Raw genomic sequence first — 21,529 nt, forward strand, 5'->3', positions numbered from 1 at the left:
GTCCTTCCCTCAGTAAAGACCAGCAGCATTTGGGGGGTTGGGGGTGGTTTCCCCCGATACCAGCTCTAGGGCTTTTAGGGCCCTTGAGCAATACACCCTCAGTGAGTCTACCTTTTCACCACCATTGCCACCTGTGTCCTTGAGTCTCATCTTCTTTCTCATCATTGCTACTACTTGTTTGCTGGACAGGCATAGAACCGGGGAGCAAGTAGGCAGAGGCATCTACTGCTCCTCCTTCTCACTACCACTGTTGTCCGCACCACGGTGATAGATGGGTGATCAAGCAGGTTGCAGTGGAGTAAAGGAGGAGTAAATCCAGATGGGTCCTGTCAGTGGAGCCCCTGCTGGGGTGTGGTCCCTCAGCAAGTGCCCAATTATGCCTGCCCTTGACGCTGGGCCTAGGTCACTGCTACAGCTTCGAGAACCTTCCATACCAGTGCTCAAATGGCTGTTTTCTTTTCAGTTCCTTCTCAGAGAGCATGTGTGTGTACAAGAGTGGGAAAGGTGTGGGGGGCGTGGGAAGAAGCCAGGAAATGTGCCAGGGGATGGATGAAATTAAGCAGTGGAGGAGGCACATCTGGTCATTATTAGTCCAGAGGTTTCCCACCCCAGCTATATACAGCAGCCTTCTTTGCTGTTAATTCTTTGAAGGCAAATAGCTCTTATTCTTGCACACTCTAAAAGTAAGCTTCCTGGTGTGTAACAGTGGAGTGTGTACCTCCAGTTTTAATTCGGGGAGGTGGGAGTGTGATTCCAGCAGCTATAAGGAACTTTGGAACACTCTCCCAGTGCTAGTTCTTGCCAGCAGAGGGCCCCTCTCAATCTATGTCCTGGCCTTGCATTTCCCCCTTGCTCCTTCGAGTGTGGAGAGGGATGACCAAGCTTGGATCATGAATGGCCTTGTTACCATCTCTGGGCCCAGGAGAGAGTCAATCCATGCAAGGGCCTAGCAGTTTCCTTCCAAGAGAGAAAAGGATGGCCCCCAAAGTGCTCCTGGGTCCAGCAGATATAGGCAGAACAAGAGTTCAGTTGCAAGTGAGTTAACGCCAGGCTCCAGAGCGGGGAGGGGGGGCCTTTGGCAAAGCCCTCCTTTTCAGCCCCTTGGCTGCTCACTCCCCTTTCCCTCTGCCTTGGGTTGTTCAAGGGAGTGAGCAGCTCAGGTGCTGAACAGGGGAGAGGGGGCTTTGTGGAAACCTCCCTTGCCGTTCATGCTCCGGTTGACAGGATGAAAGAGCCCTGTACTCTCAGTGGCATGCCTTGAGGAGGCAGGGACTGAAGTACGACAGGGCAGCCTTCGCCAACCTGCTGCCCTCCAGATGTTTTGGAATTCAGCTCCCATCAGCCCCAGCCAGCATAGCTAATGATCAGGAATGCTGGGAGATGCAATACAAAACATCTGGAGGGCACCAGGTTGGGGACGGCTGTGCTTGGGTATTTCACTGCTGGCAGCAATGGCAAGGCAGTTACCTTCCAACAGCTGGGCAGGAAATAATTGCCACTTGTTCTGAGATTAAATAATTGGCTGGAATGTGGAGGGATAAAAAGAGGAATCTGTCATTGCAAAGAATATTAAACACTGTGGAGGAGGAGGAGGAATGGCAAAGGTGGGAGGGGTGGAGGTGGAGGGAGTTTTCTTCCCCAAAACGGCCCTCGTTTTGGAGCTATGTTCAAAGACTGCTTTGCTCCAGTTCAGAATTTTTTTTTGCTGAGCGGAGCTGATCTCTGGGAAGAGGGTCTGGGATTTGCCCAGGGAATTTCTTTGTTTTCCTGGTCCCATCAGGCTGAGGTTAATTATCCCTACCTGGTGTCCTTTTTCCAACTGTGGTCAATTCTGGTTGTCTAAGAGGAAGTGCAGAGCAACACAATGCATTCCCAGAACAGTAAAGTCCCTGGTGACCGCTATCAGCCTGCAATAATTAGGTGGAAGGACAGTTTCATGTGTTTGCAAAAGACAGACCGCCACCACCCCAGCCCAAATTTACAGAAGGGCAATTGAGGCAGATGGGCTTACAGTTCACCAGAATCAGGGCTAAGAAGTGACTAAGAAAACCAAGTCTCAGCCTGCCTAGGATATCAGCTGCAAAGGTGAGAGCTTCAGTGTTGTAGCAATCCACTCTCACACACAGCCCAAATCCACTGATCATGTCTCTTTGTCTGGTGTGTACAAGACGTTCCCTCCCGCTGCCCCCCTTTCCTTACTCATCACAGCACAAAAGGTCTTTGTTTTGTCTGCTTGTTATCAAGGGGACCTGCCATCTCCTCCTTCAGCAGGATGGTTGGTGGGGGCACAGGTGGAGAACCAGCTGAGGCCCAGGGCGGAGGACCAGAAAACAACGGGGGCAGCTGGGAACAGAGGACTGAACACAGAGAGAGAAAAAACACATGAGCAAGATAAGATAGAGGGAGAAATGCAAAATATGTCAGGGGAAGAGATGCGGGCGGTAAGGGGGGGGGCGTGTAGAAAGCTACTTCAGGCCCTGGGAAAGGAACTCCGGTTCAGGGGCTGCCTCCTCCTCAACTCCCGCCCAGCTTCAAAGCCTCCTTGCCTGTCAGTGGGAGAAGAACTGCCCCACCTTCAACCAAACACCTGCAGCTTAAGTGGAGGCTGAGCCCAAAGATATGCTCAGTACCATAAAGAGGGAGCCAGGCTGCTGTGATCACCTCCAGTTTCTGCATGGGGCTGCCAGTGCAAAACATGACGCCCCATGGTGCAGGTAGGGCTGGAGCTTGGGGCCAGAGAGCGGCAGGTGATGAGAGCAAGAAAGCAGCAGAAGCAAACTTCATTTTATTCTTGTAATGATGACGGTGCTGTGATTTAAGTGCAAACTACACATGCTCAGAGTTGGTTTGTTTTTAAATCAAGGCAAGCAGTTTTGTTGTTCTAACCTAACCTGAAATGGCTGGACAGAAGGAGCAAAACGTTTGCTGTATGCTTCAGAGCTGAAGAAATACACATGGCAGTCTAAAGAGAATCCCCATAAGACCATAAAGTCCAGGCCTAAAATTAGCTGTCTGCAACATTGATGACACTTGTGAAGTTCAGACTAAGGCGGTATCTTCACGGCACCACTTTGCCACTCCTTCCCAGTGAAACCCTGTGGTATTGCTGCTGTGGGATGGGGACAGGAAATCCCCACAGCAGCAGGGAACGGGGACTTTCCAGGGGCCATTCAGCTCATCAGGCCCGCCCCCTGCTCTCTGCCCCTCTTCTGGCAACCTATCAGTGGTCACCATCCGCCCCATAACGCCCCTAGCTTGATGCCGAAGCGAGATCACATGGTGGAAGGACCATGATGACCTCACTTCAAAGGAAAAAGTCGGGGTAAGTCCTCAACTTTTAAAATGCGCAGCTTTGGGGAAAAGCCCCATGGTGGCTGTGAGTTGCTGGCTGAATTTTTTATTATTATTGTGAATATTAACAAAACAGAACAAAAAATAAATCATGAAAAAGAAAAGAAAAGAAACATTACATATATAGGAATAGCAACATTTTTCTGTTTATTTTTAACTGTTTATTTTTCTAAAAAATAAAGTGGTGGGGGAGAGAAAGTTGCACATAGGTTTCAAGGAAAGCAGACCAAATATCCATGTATGTAGCCACTCGCAAGTGGCATCTATATAACACGCGTTCAAACGTTGAGAGTGTTAAGTCCTCAGTCAATTGCATTATGGGAGGTGAACATTTATCATTCCAACGTGATAATATAAGTCTGGCAATCTCTGGCTGCAATATCTGTCATCCCATTGATTGCCAGGGTTGATTCGACTGATCTGCTGAATTGGTGGTTGTATCGTATAACCGACGCAGCGCCACAGTGCGGAGCAAATAAGTCATATAGACAGCCCCCAAGTGGCATACTCAAAGGATTCTAGCAGCAGTGATTTTTGTCCTCCACTCCACCCACCCACAAACTTATTTGAAGCCAGGACTCACCCCTAGAATTGATTTGCATTCCTATAATTTGGACCTGGGAGATGTGAAAATACATACCTGTATATTTCAGAGCACTTTGAAACATTTGCAGAATAACCACAACCAGCTCAAATACATATATTGGGGTGGGGGTGGGGAGCTTCCAGGCAGACCTGAATCTTCAACTCCTGTCATTCTACATACCATTCCATTTCCACCATCTCCTCTAACTCTTCAGACAAACACCAACACTCTGTTTTTCCGCTTTGCTTTGAGACTGCACTCCTCTAACTACTTACCTGGGAAGAGGCCCCACTGAACCCAGTGAGACTTACTTCTGAATAGAGATGTGTAGTATTGTGTTGTGTAAGCCAGCAATACACACTTGGAAATTGCCAAAGACTGATCTGGATATAGAGCAGCCTTCCCCCACCTGGTGCCCTCCAGATGTTTTGGACTACAAGTCCCAGCATTCCTGACCATTGGCCATGCTGGCTAGGGCTGATGGGAATTGAAGCCCAGAACATCTGGAGGGCACCAGGTGGGGGAAAGCTGATGTAGAGCATTTTAATAAGGTATCAACAGCAAGAGAAAATGAACCAACCTCATGAGGATCTAACCCCAGAGGAACAGAAAAAATATCCCCCAGAGTACAGGGGGTTGTCTTGACCAGGTGAAAGCCCCAGGGTAGCTCTGGCACTGGTCATTTATATGATGCTGTGGCCATTCCAGAGCCATCCCACAGCGTTCCCCTGATGCTCCACATTTTAAAAGTTAGGGACTTACCCCAACCTTTTCCTCTTGCAGCAAGGCGACGACAGCATCTGCTGTCTGTCACCTTGCTCTGGTGTTGTGTCAGAGGCATGTCCCGAACAATAGTGACCCCTGTTGGTCACCATTGCCAGACGGGAGGAGGGGGCAGGCCCCCAAGACAAATAGCCACTGGAACACCTCCGCGCTTCTCCAGCATGGGCAGAAGGATGCCCACACTGGAGAAGCACGTAAAGGTTAAAAAAATAAAATAAAATAAAGTTGTTGTTTCTAAGTGGGGGATGCCCTGCGGCACCTATGCAGTGACACACAGTGGCGTGGTGGTGCACGGGCACGGTGGCACAGTTGTGGCGTTGGCGGCTCCTTCAGAGGTAAACCTCGCACTCACTCCTTGCCGTGGGGACCAATGCGACCTTGTATAGACATCCCCCCAGGAGGGTGGAAGTCCACTCTCAACTCGCTTTAATGTTGCTCTGTTCCGGTATTAACTGAAGTCTGCCACTAGGAGGCAGATTTGTTCTTTCCTGGCTTCTGTACTTTATGAGCTTCTCCTTGTGGAAGGATGCCGGTTGCTTTAATAGATTAAAGTCCAGCTGCAAAGGCCTGGAATCAACTAGGCTTCCCTTGAAAGGTGAAAGCAGGCCAGCATTACAGATACCTGGGAAGCCGACTAAGCCTTTGCAAAGTCTGGTTCATTAGAGCCTGCCAAACTGTCTATTCAAGAGGGGAGTATATCAAGTCTGCCTTGTTTGTGCCAGAATGCACAACAGAATGTTGAGATATAATTACAATGCTAATTGCTCCACCTTCAATAGAATGGAGAACTGGAAAAGGGACATATAATAACCTGAAAACATAAAGGTGAAGGGTCCTTGAGCTTGCAGAAGGAATTATTTTAAATGCATTTAACGGGCCCACTTCTATTTAAAAGTATTTTAACTGCTGCTTGCTTTATTTTTAATACACGTGTAATGTTGCATTTTAAAACCAGCTTCTCTGGTTTTAGTTGGTCATTTATTCATCTTTTTTAATATATATATATATATATATATATATATATATATATATATATATGCTGTAATTCTGTTGCTGTTTTCTGTGGAGGTTGGTTGCTCTGACTTTGGTGGGGCTGTGAATTTATTCCAGATTTCAGTCAGAACCAGACAGAATGCCAGAGGAGCTATCCAAGGTGCTGGACCCATTTTGTGGAAAGGCTGGCTCTGACTGAAACTCGGAATGGATTCAATCACCAAAATCAGAGCCACCAGCCTTCACTGGCTGCTTTTAAAACAATACTTTTCAATATATTTTATTATTTGTTTCATCATTGGTTTATCATTTTTCTTTTATTATGTATGTTGCCCTGAGAGCTTAGACTATAAGGCAACTCATATATTGAGAAGAAGAAGAAGAAGAAGAAGAAGAAGAAGAAGAAGAAGAAGAAGAAGAAGAAGAAGAAGAAGAAGAAGTAGTTTACTTCTGATAACTGAAACTGGACATTTTGCTGAAGGAGAGATTTTCCTCCAACTCACTTACATAACTCCCCCCCCCCAATCCTATTGGATGCCATCATTAATCCTGAGCATTTGGTGCTTCTTCCATCAGTCACATAAGCGATTCCAGCCAATCAGGGATCTCATAGCTAGTGGAATGATAACATTACATTGGTTTGCCTCTCATCTCCACCACAAACTTATTATGTGGGCTTGAATAAGAAACTTTCACTCAGACATTTTCTCTTTGCAATATCGGAATAGTACTACTGTCCTCCCTTGCAGGGGCGTCAGAAGGTTTACAGCAAGTTCGTGTACATGAAGCATTGTGACAACTCTCTAAAAGTACTATATCATTGCTACATCTGATTGTTAATATTCCTGTAGATAAAACCATGTGGGTCAAAAACAACCTAGTGGATTTTGCTATAAAATGGCATTGTGAATGGGAAAATGAGGACAATTTAAACACAAAGGCAAACATTTTTGCAAAGATTGCCCCCCAAAAGAAGGCACATTTTTGCACTGCAAAACATGACTTCAAGAATTGGTGAATAGCCTTGGCTCAGATATGTCCTTAACTTGGTGTTGCTTCCTCCTGAATAAGTATGCATCCAACTGGGCTGCACATGAATTTTCCAAGAGCACATTTTAGTCTGGATTATGTCAGTTGTGAGGGCTATTAATGCAGGACAAAAATGAAACGAACTTTCTAGTGAATAGAGGCATTACATTTGAATTGGACACTTAGAAACATTCCCCTGACAATTTTTTTAAAAAATGGCCTATGTTGGTACCAGGTAAAACTGATATGTGAGTCACAAGCTAGTCCTGCCTTCTAGTGAGTCTCTCTTATCTCTTAAGTGGGTCTCAGTGGGTTGCAGAAAGTGACAACCAAAATGGCTGGAGCAACTCTGCTATGAAAAAAGGTTACAGTGTTTGGGGCTGTAGCTTAGAAAAAAGGGAAGTAAAGAGAGACTTGACAGAGGTGTACAAAATGATGTGTGCCATGGAAAAAGTGGATCCTAGAACCTGGAGTCATCCAGTGAACCTAAATGGGTGGGAGATTCAACACAGATTAAAGGAAGTACTTTTTCACACAGTGCATAGTTAAAACTATGGAATTCACTGATGGCCACCAACCTGGATGGTTTTAAAAGGAGATTGGAGAAATTAATGAAGGATAAGGCTACTAAAGGCTATTATTTATTTTGATTATATTACATTTCTATACCACCCATTAACCAAAGCTCTCTGGGTGGTTCACAAAACAAAATATAAAACCATAAAAAACAATAACATAGTAACACAATATATAAAAACCCTTAAGTTTAAAGGGAATAAAATCAAAGGAAACACCAGAATCAAAGCTAGCAGCAGTGTAAACATCTGAAAAAAGCATTAAGACAATTTTAAAACTCAAGGACTAAAAATTAATGATGGTTATCTAGCCCCTCCAGTATCAGAGACAGCATACCTCTGCATACCAATTACTGGGGAAGATGAGCAGGAGGTGCTGTTTCATTCATCTCCTGCTTGTGGTCTTCCCTTCAACATCTGGTTGGCCACTGTGTGAACAGAATGCTGGACTAGATAGGCCTCTGGTCTGATCCAGGGTGTCTCTTATGTTCTTACCTGCTCAGATGTCCACCTGCTGCCACTTATTCCCATGCTCATCGAAGAGATTGCCTGAAATCTTTAGATATTTATGACAGGTTAAGAGAAGAAAACTTGCACATCTTCCTCTTGCTCAAACCATGGCAGCTCACTGGTTGATGGGTGATTCTGATGCTTTGTGATGTCATTGCTGCTACATGTCCATCCAAGTGAAAATGTCCTTTGCTGGCAGAAGAGCATGGAAAGTTAAAAGAGGCAACATCTTGAGTCTGGCAGGGACACCAAAGCTGCTGAGCTGAAAAGAAAAACACTCTACAGCTCTAGGTACAGCTGTGGGTGGAAAGGGAATCTTTTGTTAAAGCATTGGCAACTCATTGCTGGTTGGAGGGGGGATACTGATGCTTTGTGAAGTCACTGCTGCTATGTGTCCACCTAAGTGAGAAAATCCTATTTGCAGGCAAGGAAGAGCATGGAAGACTAAGCAGAGGCAACATCCCAAGACTGGCCGGGTCATCCAAGCAGCTTAGCTGAAAGAAGAACACTGCACGGCTCTCAATACATTTCCACTTCGAACCAACAAAGATGGCTCACAAAATCAACTGGCTCAACAATCAGGCTGGTATGTGCAAAGTAAACTTCTACAGCCCTAATGGACAGAAAGACCAGGAGCGCAAAGTGATTTGCTTTCTTGATGTCGCCAACCTAAATGTCAAGGGCCGACATGCAGATGCCACTGGCCCACCCAGCAACATCTCTGACCCTGCTGGCCAACTCGACTTGGTGAACCTGGAAGAGAAGGAGGTCATTATCGTCAAGGACAATGAGCAAAGCAACCATGTGAATACAGAGGGAGCCGTCTGCCTTTTCAAGCAAGGCTCCTCTGAAGACCCCAATGTGGTCAGCTGGCTCAACAATGACCTTCAGAAGTACGCCGTCGGGTTCCAACATGGGCTGACCCCTTTGGAGACGCGCCGCGAAATTGTGTTTGACAGGGACTCTCGAAACAACAACAATACTTCGACCAACACTTCCGGGAGTGGAAAAGAAAACTCAGACGACATGGCCTATTACGCCAATAAGCTCTGCTCCTTAGTGCTTGAAATGACACAGAAGGAGATCAAGGACAAATGGGAGAGTTCTGGTAAGTACATCCGTCACACCATTAGTCCCCACAGTGCAGGGGTCAAGGCTACGATGGCCGAGGGGGTTGAAAGAAGCAAGCCGCCGTTCACAAGCGAAGTAACTAGCCAAGATGGCTACTCCGACAAAGAGAAGAAGCAAGACGACTGCACTTCCGTCAGCAAAGGGATGCTGCTGTATGCCAACCAGGTGGCTTCAGACATGATGCTCTCATTCTTGAAGACCATGAAAGTCCAAAAAGGCCGGCACCCTCCTCCAGCCTGCGCCGTTCTCAAAGAGGTCCTTGTGAGGCACACCAAGGAAATCATCTCTGACCTGATAGATTCCTCGATGAAAAACCTGCACAATATCACCGGGGCGCTCATGACAGACTCCGATTTTGTTTTTGGGCTGAAGAAGAACCTTTACAATGCGGGCACCCAGAAGACAGCCGAGATTTTGGAAGTCATGGTGAAACGCTTGTTTAAGCTCATTGCGGGGGACGACAGGCAGACTCGGACTCAGGGTTTAGCCTTTGCCAGCTACAAATCAGGAGCTCAGTCCAGCCAAAGGACACAGGGCATGCAGTTTGCCTCCATGAAAAGCCAGTCTCACAGTCAGGGAAAAGACAGAGGAGGCGGGCCTGGGAAGTCTTTCCCATCCGGAAGCAGAGGGATGGACAAGCAAGGCTCTGTGGAAGTGTATGCAAAAGAGCTTCTTTTAACAGCACTGATGCAGATACAGCAGCACCTGTTAGAAAAAAACAGAGACTCTGGGCCTCGTGAATCCAACACGTCATCTTTCGGCTACATCCATCGGGACCCCAATCCTGACCCGGCTGCCAGGAGCCATGGAACCAGGTTCTCCTCAAGGCCAGGGGAAGGAAGAGCAGACTTTAACCAGTCTGACAGCCTCAAAGATAAAGGGACCCTCATTATGTCCATAGTCCAGAAGATCCTCCACGAAGCTGGTTTAAATTTAGACGACAGCTGCAGTGACAAAAACAGAGGATAGAAACAGAAGCCTTAGCAAGGTGGAAAGACCTGACTGAATCCACGCGATGGAGCTCCAGATCTGTGTGACAAGATGGAGCAGATGGACACGAGCACGTTTATTGACCAAATGGTGGAATCTGTGATGAAGATGAACTCTCTATTCATAATAACGAAAAGCACTTGGTTTTAGCTAATTAGATACCCTCATCACAGCCCCACTGCAATCAGCAGTGGAGTGAATTCAAACTGGTTGATAAAATGGTAGCTGGGCAAGATCATCCATTAAAAACAAACTTTAAAACATAAGAAGAGGAGAGGGGCTCTGTTATTCATTGCTTCGTCAGAGCTTAGCACACCGTCAGGTAACAACCAACTAGATCATTATGGCAAAGGAGTGATAGTGACAGATAGTGAAGACGTCTTCTAGCCGATTGTGTCTACTGTCTCCTCCCCATCCTGTAAGGTTTTGGTAGATCCATGGCTTTCAGTGAGCCCTTCCTTGCTTTTCTCTTGGGTATCCATAGCACAGGAACAAAGTGCACTTTATTAAATCTACCAAAACGACTTTATGAAATCCAAACAGGTTAATGTTTTGTTTTACATGAGTAGGTGAGTTTAGCCCACACATCCCAACCCCTTAGCCACATGGCTCTCCTTTCCCATGGTGGTCTCCCCCATGGCCACACTTTGGGTGAATCACTCACATCTTCTGCCGCCATGCAGGGAGACGCACGGCTTCTATCCAGCTTAGTGCACATATATGATGGAAGCCTCTGTCAATAGCATCCAGGAAGGAGATATATATATATATATATATATATATATATATATATATATATATCCCCAACATGGTGCCCTCCAAATGTGTTGGACTATAACTCCCACAATTCCTAGCCAGGGTGGCCAGCATGTAGTCCAATACATCGGAAGAACAACAGGTTGGGAAAAGCTGCCTAAAGCCACAATCCTATGGGTTGTGCCCTTATGAGATGGAAGCCTCTGAATTTTGAGGCTTCCATGTATCCAATGCCCTGTCCGGCTGAAGCTGGCAGGGCAGAAGGAGTGGCAGAACCAATCTTTGCCCCCCTGCCCATTGATTGCTGAGTTTTTCACTAGATGGGCGCCTTTTTTTTTTTTTGCCTGTCTAGCATCGGCGCTTCAAAGAGGAAGAGAAGAAGGCTGGAAGAGGCTCAGGGTAGTTCATATTTTGGGCTCTACAGTCTCTTCCCTTCGCCATCCACCAGAACTCCCCTTCCCCCCCCCCTCCAAAGTTGAGTATCCAACTTGAAAGGGGTGGGGCTGGGTCTCTGACTCCCCTGTCAGAGGTCGGAGCGCTGTCTCTAACTTTGGAGGAAGAATCCCAATTATGCTATGGTCCCTCAGATAATGACTAGAGGTCACAGGATTTCTCCTTTAGATGCTGATTTGTTGCAGCATGCAAAAGGCAACCATTCTGATGCATGAAGTTGACTGAGAAGGTGGCAGGTGTGTACATGTGATAATAAAATGTTATTAAACCACGCAGAGAGCTTTGGCTGTGGGGTGGTATATAAATGTAATAAATAATAATAATACCCAAACCCCGAAACAACACTAGCCATTATTCAGAGCACAAAGAAAATGAATTAGGGTTTCCAGATTGCAACCTATAGACGAAGACTGTGCCCTCACCCAAACAAATAGGGACACTGCCTACATCATTGGCATGTAGGATGCCTACATAGCTGGCACTGGCTACCTAGATTTAGGACCGCTCTTGCAATCTTGCACACCGTTGACATGCTTAAATCCCAGGGGCTTCCAATGGGATTTAAGCAATCTATCTATCTGATTGCAACTGCAAGTAGAAACTTTTCTTCATAGTGAACCAGAACAGAATCCTTTCCAAGGGAGAGGAGGATGAATTATTCCTAAGTTTATTATTAAGTAGGGTGACCATACGTCGGGTTTTCCAGGATATGTTCGGAAACAGGGGGCCCAAACCAGATCTGGGGGGAAATCCCCATTTTCCCAGTTTCGTCCTGGCAAAACACAGTTAAAAAGAAAAAAAGTGAGGTTTAAGGTCCTCCAGGCTTCCATCAGGGACTCTCCATGGTCGACGTCACAGCAGCAACGAAGGAGAGGCCTGGATGGAAGCCTGGAAGGCCTTAAAACTGTTGCAGCAAGGGCAGACTGGGTGGCTGCACATCCTGATTATACTATGCCACAAGGAGGGGTGTTTTATAAGGAAGGGACAAACCAAAAGCCAGCTATCTAACATTTTCCATGGTACCTTTTGAGTTCCAGGTGGGTGACCTCTCTCCAGCAGGAGCACAGGGCAGGTCAGTGCAAGGAAGCAGCCACCTCCTGGCCTGCTGCCCAGGCCTGCAGGGCCAATGAGTCAGGAGAGAGACACCAAGCAAGAGGCTGGAAGAGGTGGTGCCCCAGCAAAATCAGCCCTGAGAGGCTCTCCGACACTAATGAAGATAAAGTGAGCCAACTCTTTTCTTCTTGTAGGGAAATTTAGTAGGTAAGAGAGAAAAAATGCTTTCAAGTGTATTCATCTAGAACAGGGCCCGGAGGCTAGAGATTCTTGCAGAGTGAGCTGGGTCTTGAGACAGGAGTGACACACCAAAAAAACAAAACAAAAAGCAAAACCCAGGCATGCATATGCACACAAAGAAGTGCATGCCTGCATGAGTGTACAATTACAAACACAGAGCTTGCTAGAGGCAGATGGACACAAGGCTTGCCTTGCTGGATCAGTCCACGCTCCAGTTAGGCTGGCATTCTGTTTTCAGAAGTGTCCAGTCAGAGATGTGCTAGTAGAAAAGCGCACTCCGAGCTGCCAGTGAGCACCCCATGCACAAACCCTCACACATGTGCATGGGGTGCATGGAAGCTCATAAACACACCAAGGGGTCGGCATAGAATGTAGGGCAGTTTGGAAAGGACGCAGAGCGTGCAATCGACTCAATTCACAGGCACTGTGGATTTCGCCCCATGACAGTTCCTGTTTGAGCCACAATAAGTCGGGGGTAACTGCAGGATCCAGGGAGACCAGGGGAGCAAAACTTCAAGCCAGGGGCCCAAAGTCAGCCTCCTTGGGGTTCCAGTCCAGCTGTGCAAGGTTCGCCAGGAGGCCCTGCCCTCTTTCCCCATCACTGATCGTTTGGTGGCTTTCTGGATTCTCCCCTCACTCTAAAAGGTGAAATGCCTCTCCTAAGGCTTAGAGGCTCACCAGATGAGCATTTTATAACACACTTGTTACTGGGCACTCATGGATTTTCATGGGTCTTTTTCACGACGCCATCTGCCTCCCACTCCTTCTGGTTATTTTCCGGTTAAAAAAGAAGACCCCGGAAAATCTGGTTTTTTTCCTCCTACAGCAAAATGTGCCGCCATTTCTTACTGTGTGCAGGGAAAGCAGTGCAATAAAAACACCCACCTCAGTGGGCCACATGGACTTTATTTATTTCCTCTTTCTTCAGCGTGTGAAAGAAGAGGAAGCTGCTCAGCCCTGTTGTGGGACAGTAGCATGAGGCAAAGTGAAGAGAGGGAAATGTGATTCCCACCCCCCACCCTGTCTGAAGAAGCTCTTAGTTTCTGGCAGGAAGAGCTTTAAGTTAAACATTATGGTGGTATTTTTGCCCTGCCCCTTTTGCCCTTTTTGCCCACCCCTTTTTACCCATGGCCCCACCCACCACTGGCCTGCTGCCTCCAAGAGCTTCTCCGAATTGGCATTCAGCTCTCAGGCTGAAAGAGGTTCTGCAGCTCTGTCCTATAAGGTGGCAAAATACACTGCAGGTGTGGGGGAGTGCATTAATGATAAAACCTGCTTATCTCAGAGGCTGACGGACTTCATAGAATCATAGAATCATAGAATAGCAGAGTTGGAAGGGGCCTACAAGGCCATCGAGTCCAACCCCCTGCTCAATGCAGGAATCCACCCTAAAGCATCCCTGACAGATGGTTGTCCAGCTGCCTCTTGAATGCCTCTAGTGTGGGAGCACCCACAACCTCCCTAGGTAACTGATTCCACCGTCGCACTGCTCTAACTATTAGGAAGTTTTTCCTTATGTCCAGCTGGAATCTGGCTTCCTTTAACTTGAGCCCGTTATTCCGTGTCCTGCACTCTGGGAGGATCAAGAAGAGATCCTGGCCCTCCTCTGTGTGACAACCTTTTAAGTATTTGAAGAGTGCTATCATGTCTCCCCTCAATCTTCTCTTCTCCAGGCTAAACATGCCCAGTTCTTTCAGTCTCTCTTCATAGGGCTTTGTTTCTAGACCTCTGATCATCCTGGTTGCCCTCTTCTGAACACGCTCCAGCTTGTCTGCGTCCTTCTTGAATTGTGGAGCCCAGAACTGGACACAATACTCTAGATGAGGCCTAACCAGGGCCGAATAGAGAGGAACCAGTACCTCACGTGATTTGGAAGTTATACTTCTATTAATGCAGCCCAAAATAGCATTTGCCTTTCTTGCAGCCATATCGCACTAGGCTCATATTCAGCTTGTGATCTACAACATTTCCAAGATCTTTCTCATTTGTAGTATTACTGAGCCAAGTGTCCCCCATCTTGTAACTGTGCATTTGGTTTCTATTCCCTAAATGTAGAACTTGGCATTTATCCCTATTAAATTTCATTCTGTTGTTTTCAGCCCAGCACTCCAGCCTATCAAGATCACTTTGAAGTTTGTTTCTGTCTTCCAGGGTATTAGCTATCCCACCCAATTTTGTGTCATCTGCAAATCTGATCAGCGTTCCCTGCACCTCCTTGTCCAAATCATTAATAAAAATGTTGAAGAGCACTGGGCCCAGGACTGAGCCCTGCGGCACCCCACTCGTTGCCTCTCCCCAGTTTGAGAAGGTTCCATTGATAAGTACTCTTTGAGTCCGATTCTGTAGCCAGCTGTGGATCCACCTAATAGTTGTTCCATCTAGCCCACTTTTAGCTAGTTTGTTAATCAGAATGTCATGTGGTACTTTGTCAAAAGCTTTGCTGAAGTCAAGATATATGACATCCACAGCATTCCCACAGTCCACAAGGGAGGTTATCCTATCAAAAAATGAGATCAAATTAGTCTGACAGGATTAGTTCCTGACAAATCCATGTTGGCTTCTAGTAATCACTGCATTGATTTCAAGGTGTTTACAGATTGACTTCTTTATAATCTGCTCCAGAATTTTCCCATGGATGGATGTCAGACTGACTGGTCTGTAGTTCCCAGGTTCCTCCTTTTTGCCCTTTTTGAAGATAGGGACAACGTTAGCCCTCCTCCAGTCGTCCGGCACCTCACCCGTCTTCCATGATTTTGCAAAGATAATAGACAAAGGTTCTGAGAGTTCTTCTGCTAGCTCCTTCATTACTCTTGGATGCAGTTCATCGGGCCCTGGAGATTTAAACTCATTCAAGGAAATTAGGTGTTCTTTGACCATTTGTTTATCAATCTCAAACTGCAATCCTACCCCCTCAACTTCTGCTTCACTTTTTCCAGGGGGATCATAGACCCGCTTTTGGGAGAAGACCGAGGCAAAGTAGGAATTGAGCATTTCAGCCTTTTCTTTGTCGTCTGTTATCAATGTGCCATCCTCACTAAGCAGTTGAACCACCATTTCTTTCCTCTGTCTTTTACTACTCACGTATCTGAAGAAAGCCTTTTTATTGCTTTTAGCATCCCTCGCTAATCTCAGCTCATTCACAGCTTTAGCCTTCCTGACGCCATTTCGGCACTTCTGCGCCACTTGTCTGTACTCTTCTTTTGTAGCCTGGCCTTCCTTCCACTTCCTATATGTATTCTTTTTTGTTTTCAGGTCATCTCTAAGCTTTTTGTGGAGCCACATTGGTTTCCTCTGTTGTCTTCTATCTTTTCTCCTTGTTGGAATTGTTTGTAACTGTGCCTTTAAAATTTCATTTTTTAAATACTCCCACCCATCCTGCACTCCTTTTCTCATTAGGCTCCCTTGCCACGGGACCTTACTTATTATAGTTCTGAGTTTATTAAAATCAGCTTTCCTAAAATCCAGAGTACGTGTATGGCTATGCTCGACTTTTGTCTCCTTCATAATCAAGAATTCTTTGGTTGGTGCTAGAAGCTTGAGCTCCACTAACTGGAGCTAGGTGTAAAACAGTGGCTTGGTAGTTGGTGGGGTGGAGGGAGTTACCCTTAGAATTAAGAACGAAGCTGACCCTAAACATATGCTCAGAACAGGGATTTCTTGTCAGTACCACAAGTGAGCACACATTCCAGTGACACAAAAATCCACTCCTGTTTCCTCCCCCAACTCCACCACTAGATCCTCCATGGGCATGTCTACACGAGGGATTATCCCGGGGATCGCCACACGATCCCTCCCTTTCCCTGGGATAACTGGGACGGCTTTAATCCCGACTTTCCCCACGGTCTCGGGATCGTCCCGAGACCGTGGGATGTGTGGGCAGCCATCCCGGTTTTGTCCTGGCTCCTCACGAGTAAACACAAGGAGCCGAGAACCGGGCATGGGGCACAGAGCTCTTCAAGAGCTCTGTGCTCATTGAGGGGGGAGGGGGAGCGGGATCTTTTTTAAAAAACAAACAAACCTTACCTTAGTGATGGATCGCTCGTGCGCCCATCTTCAATAATAATAAAAAACCACCAAATGGTGGGCGTGATGTCCTCGTCATATATTATAAGAGACTGAGGGGGAGGAACTTGCAATCACCATATCACGAGATCCTCCCCCTCCTCTCCCTAGGTCTAGACATGCCCCATCTCAGCAGTCTAATATAGAAAGCGAGATAGATGCTTTGTTGTTGTTGTTGTTGTTAAACAACAAGGAGTTAGAAACCTTTGGTGATCTACTGCAAATCACACAGAGATCTACCAGCAGATCCCAACCTACCTTCTGCCCACCCATGCCTTACCTGACCTTAACTCATTCAAGTACACTTTTAAATCCCTGACGTCTTTCCCTTCACTTCCTCCACCTCTGTGCCCAAAGGGAGGGCAATTCCACTTCAGCAGATTTCCAGCAAAGATCTGCAAGCCAAGGGCAGGTAGATTGCAAGCGGTGGTTCCAGAGCAATGGCAAGCCCAGCCATATATTGCAGTAGATGACAAAGGTGGGGAAGCCTGAAAAAAACAAAGTTACCAGTCCACCTTATCTGGAGGAAAATTCCATCTATTGAGCTTCTCTACATACAGAAAAAAAAGTCCTGCACCTTACCGTAGCTTTCCTTCTCACAGTTATCCCACCATCGCGACGTGCTTCTTCACACACCACCATGTTATTTGTTCCATTCTTGGAAAGGCCCCATTATGTTTTAATGAGCCAACGCCATCTAGGGGCTGAGAGATCCCAGTTTTTCTGGATATTACCACATTATCTGTGTGTTTTTTAAATGCGCAATTTCCAGACGTCCTAGTTAACAACGACATGTAATCGATCTGCAAACCTCTGTGAGTGGCCAATCATGAACGTGCTATAAATCGCTCATTTAGAGAAGTGTCTAGCATAAACTGACAGTCCTCTGGGGAGGAATTGTGGTTTTCATGGTCCATGCAATGGATACAGCACCACTTTCTCTGGTTATGTCACTGTTGTATACTGGTGCGGAAGTCAGATTAAATCATGTCCTTTTCTATCTGAAAAGCAGATCATTTTGCCATTAGATCAAGATGCCTGGGGAGAAAATCAGACTGGCTTCTGCATTACCCACATTTCCCTAAAACAAGAGAAGATGAACTTTAGCACTTAAGGCTTCAACCTTTACACTGGATGTGTTTCGTGTTAACACATTTTCTTCCACATAATCAAGCGAGGCTCAAACCAGTCACCTTCACATCCCTCGAGCCAAATTTAAGCAAGTGGTGTGATTCAGTTCTAAGCACCCTATTATCAACCAACGCTGGGCACAGCTCAGGATAGCTAGCTTAATGGGGATTTTTTGCTATTAGAATCTCAGAATACCAAAGTTCAAGGCCACGTAGGCAAACCCTGCAGGATCCCCAAAAGCCTGCTGGAAAACCTTTTTCCTGTTCTTTTCAAATGCTTGGTGCAATTTTTATGATGTTTTTAAAGGCTGGCTTTCATTGCAAGACACTCTTGTTGTTGGAAGCTGTCTCAGACATTGTGGACAAGGCAGGATGGAAAGTGTTTAAATAATAAAAATGATCGTTGCTTTAACAGTTGGGGTGAAACTCTGCTTTAGGGCTGCAGTCTCCAGAGGCCTGAGGTGACATTGTCCTGCGGACAAAGGAAAGCAACAGGGTTGCTGTGGTGGATATGGTTACACAAGCTTCTTGCTGACAGCCAGGAAGGCTTGACTCAGGCTCACTCGGCCTAGCATGCAATCATGCAGTTCCCCACCTTTTGTCTGAAGTAGTACCGTAGATGAAGAGTTTTACTACATGACGAGCAGTTGGTTTCTTGAGAGCATCCAACCCTTATCCTAGGGCATATCTACACCTCCTGGTGGAGCGGGGAGGATCTCGTGATATGATTGCGAGATCTTCCCCCTCACTCCACATGCAGCATGTGGCGTCCCGGGAGGATGTCGCACCCGCCATTTTTTTTTTTTTTAGGAAAAGGACCTCCAGTGCAAATGTAAGGTTGTTGTTTTTAAAAAGCCCCGCCCCCGCTCCCCTCACCATCCCCGATGAGTACAGAGCACTGGAAGAGCTCTGTGCCCTGTGCCTGGTTCCCGTCTCCTCACATTTACTTGTGAGGAGCTGGGACGAAACCAGGATGGTTATCCCCGGGATAAGGCATCGTCTAGACATGCCCCTAGAGTGACCATATGGAAAGCAGGACAGGGCTCCTGTATCTTTAACAGTTGTATAGAAAAGAGAATCTCAGCAGGTGTCATTTGTATGCATGCAGCACCTGCTGAAATTCCCTCTTCATCACAACAGTTAAAGCTGCAGGAGCCCTTCCCTCTTTTGTATCTGGTCAACCTGGTAGTTGCTGAGCTATATCAGGGGTAAAGAACCTCAGGTCTGGAGTCCCAGTGCAACCCTTCAGCATCCCCCTGTTGGTCATGCCCCCTCTCCCCCATCTACTAATCATTTGGCAGTTTCACAACTTTTGTCCAGGTTTCTCCCCATACTAAAAGGTTGAAATGCTTCTCCTATAGCTTCATTATTGGCAGGAAGTATTTTAAGCTAAAATATGCTGGTGCTTTTGACTCCATCCCTTTGGCCCCTGTGCACCACTTGTCTGTGGTCTCTGAGAGCTTCTCCAGAATGGAATTCAGCCCTCAGGCTGAAAGAGGTTCAGCCACCCTGAGCTATGTGATTCGCGTGCCTAGTAGGTGTGCAATCTGAGTTCACAGAAGCTTCTGCCTCTGGAGTATTGTTCTCTCCCAGAGAGCACCAGGGGGCTGTTTTGATGTCTTCTTTGCCCCGGGGTGGCTCTGAATCTGCGTTGTGTGGGTTAGATGGTGCAGCCGCAGAGTCAAGGTCACCCGGGGCAAATAGCTGAAAATGTGCAGCTGAAAAGTCGGGGACTTACCCTGTCTTTTCCAGCCAGAGGGAGGGCAGCCTGACTCATCTGTCAGTCTATCCTCCCTCAGGAGCTGCTCCGGAGCATTCCCAGAAGATGGTGACTCCTAATTGGTCACCGTCTGCCTAGGCAGAGGATGGGGGGGGGGAGTGGAATGGACGATGGAACGCCCCGCACTGCCTTGCCATGGAAAGACTTTATTTTCTTCTCCTGTGCTGCCACTGCCGCCTCCTCTTCCTCCAAACAAATTATTTTCTCCTCCCAGCTGCTGCCACCACCTCCTCTTCCTAAAATATTTTCTTTCCCCCTCCCTCCTCACCCTAGTCTGAGGGAGGGATGGGGGAGGGATGGATGACAGCCATAAACCCTGTGCTTGCTGCTTGGCATGGGGATTATCTGGTGCAACCCCACAGGAGCAAAAGCACAGGGCTTGGGGGGAAAGTGGCACCAATGGAGATAGCGCCCAGGGAGTTTCCAGCCAGTGACTACTCCGGGTTTTGGAGGCCCCTTGGACAAGGCACATTCAACAGTCTTCCTCTCTTAGTGAGTCTGTCTTATTACCCCACGGTCGCAATGCTTCTATGGGAGAAGCTGGTACATGGCGAATTTGCCACAGTGGAATTAATATTCAAGGGAAGAAGAGGTGATAGGTGCAAACCACAAATGTTGCTGATCAAGGCTCCAAATAATATGATCCGCTGTCAGTGACTGTGCCTCTGCAGTTGCTTTCCCAGTCCACTAGAGGGGACCCACACTCCAGCTTGCTCCCAACACCTGTTGGCCAGATGTGAGCAGGCAATGATGGAGTAGGCCTTTCATGGTTCAGCCGTACAGCCTGGTGGTTGCCATTTGGGTACCCTACCCCACCTCCCCATCTTATTCACATCAATGTAAGATTTGCCATCCTTTAAAATCTGCCCATCCTTTTTCTTAGTACTAGATTCTCCGGGCTTTGGAAACTTTTACAGATTACCTTTCAAGACCACAGGATGGATCATGACCCCCACCCCACCCCGCCCACACACTCCTCCTCCAGGCAATAAAAATGGATCCCCATCGCTAGCTAGCCAGCTAGCCAAGTGCTGTAGAGTGATCACAGCAAAGAGAGAGCTGAGCACTGGGGTCATGGCTGAGTGACTAAAATAGAAAAAGAAAAGAAAAGAAAAAACGCTGCCAATGCTACGGTTGCCACTTTCCCCCATTCACCTATAATATATATCCATAGAATCAGGGAGCTCGAAGGGACCATTTAGGCCATCAAATCCAACCCCCTGCTCAGTGCCAGAAACCAGTTTAAGCATCTCTGACAGATGGCTGTCCAGTCTTTGCTTGAATCTTTCCAGTGACAGAGAGCCCACCACTTCCCTAGCTTCCTTTGTTTGACTTCTCTGACTGACATTTTATGTGGATATTTTAATTTCCTTCATTGGTCATGCATATATTCCCAGAAGAATAAGGATTATAATAGTAACTCTGCCTGACACAGAGCTAATATCTCTACTGATGATACTTGGTTATTTTTTTATAACTAGTCAAAGTTCTCTGGGCAGTTCACACAAAATTAAAAGCCGCAAATACAAAATAATAAAAACATAATATTAAAGACTTTATATACGAAATGTAAAAAAAAGTTTAAATGGCTAAAAGCAGTTACAGTAAGATATATAAATGTTGTTTGTGGTCTGTTCTTTGTTACAGAAGTTAAGGGTGAAATGGTATAACGACAGCTTTTAGGATGGGTATTTGTTGTACCACAATTGCTATAACTCTGGCTGATCAATTATATCATGCTTGGCCATGTATATACTCCCAACAAGAATAAACACCACGGCCAATGTTATACAACTAAAGGTATGGTGGGAGGTTTTTTTTTAAGGTTTGGTGTATTGAGAAGCGGGGGAGGGGGAAAGAAATGGCAGCTAGCTATTTTTCCTTGGCATATGTCATTGCATTTAAATATTTGCAAATTTGGAACGAGCCACTGCCTGCCATGAAGGTTGAATGTTTTGTTTTGTTTTAAAAAGAGGTGTATAGGAGAAAGAGCATTTTGGTTTCATCACCACACCATGATGCCTGTGGGAGTCCTGGGTGCTCTCCCATAATTTCTTAACCTTTCCTGGTTGCCCCTAAAAAACTCCACTCTTCCTGGATTTTCTAG

General features: G+C 46.5%; 1 pseudogene; it reads left to right on the top strand.

The window, feature by feature from the left end:
• The first annotated feature begins 8,376 nt into the window (after positions 1–8,376).
• Positions 8,377–10,098, top strand: LOC134393303 (A-kinase anchor protein 4-like; annotated as a pseudogene).
• The last annotated feature ends 11,431 nt before the right edge of the window (positions 10,099–21,529 follow it).

Source organism: Elgaria multicarinata, chromosome 2 (genome assembly GCF_023053635.1).
Source record: "Elgaria multicarinata webbii isolate HBS135686 ecotype San Diego chromosome 2, rElgMul1.1.pri, whole genome shotgun sequence".
Taxonomy (NCBI): domain Eukaryota; kingdom Metazoa; phylum Chordata; class Lepidosauria; order Squamata; family Anguidae; genus Elgaria; species Elgaria multicarinata.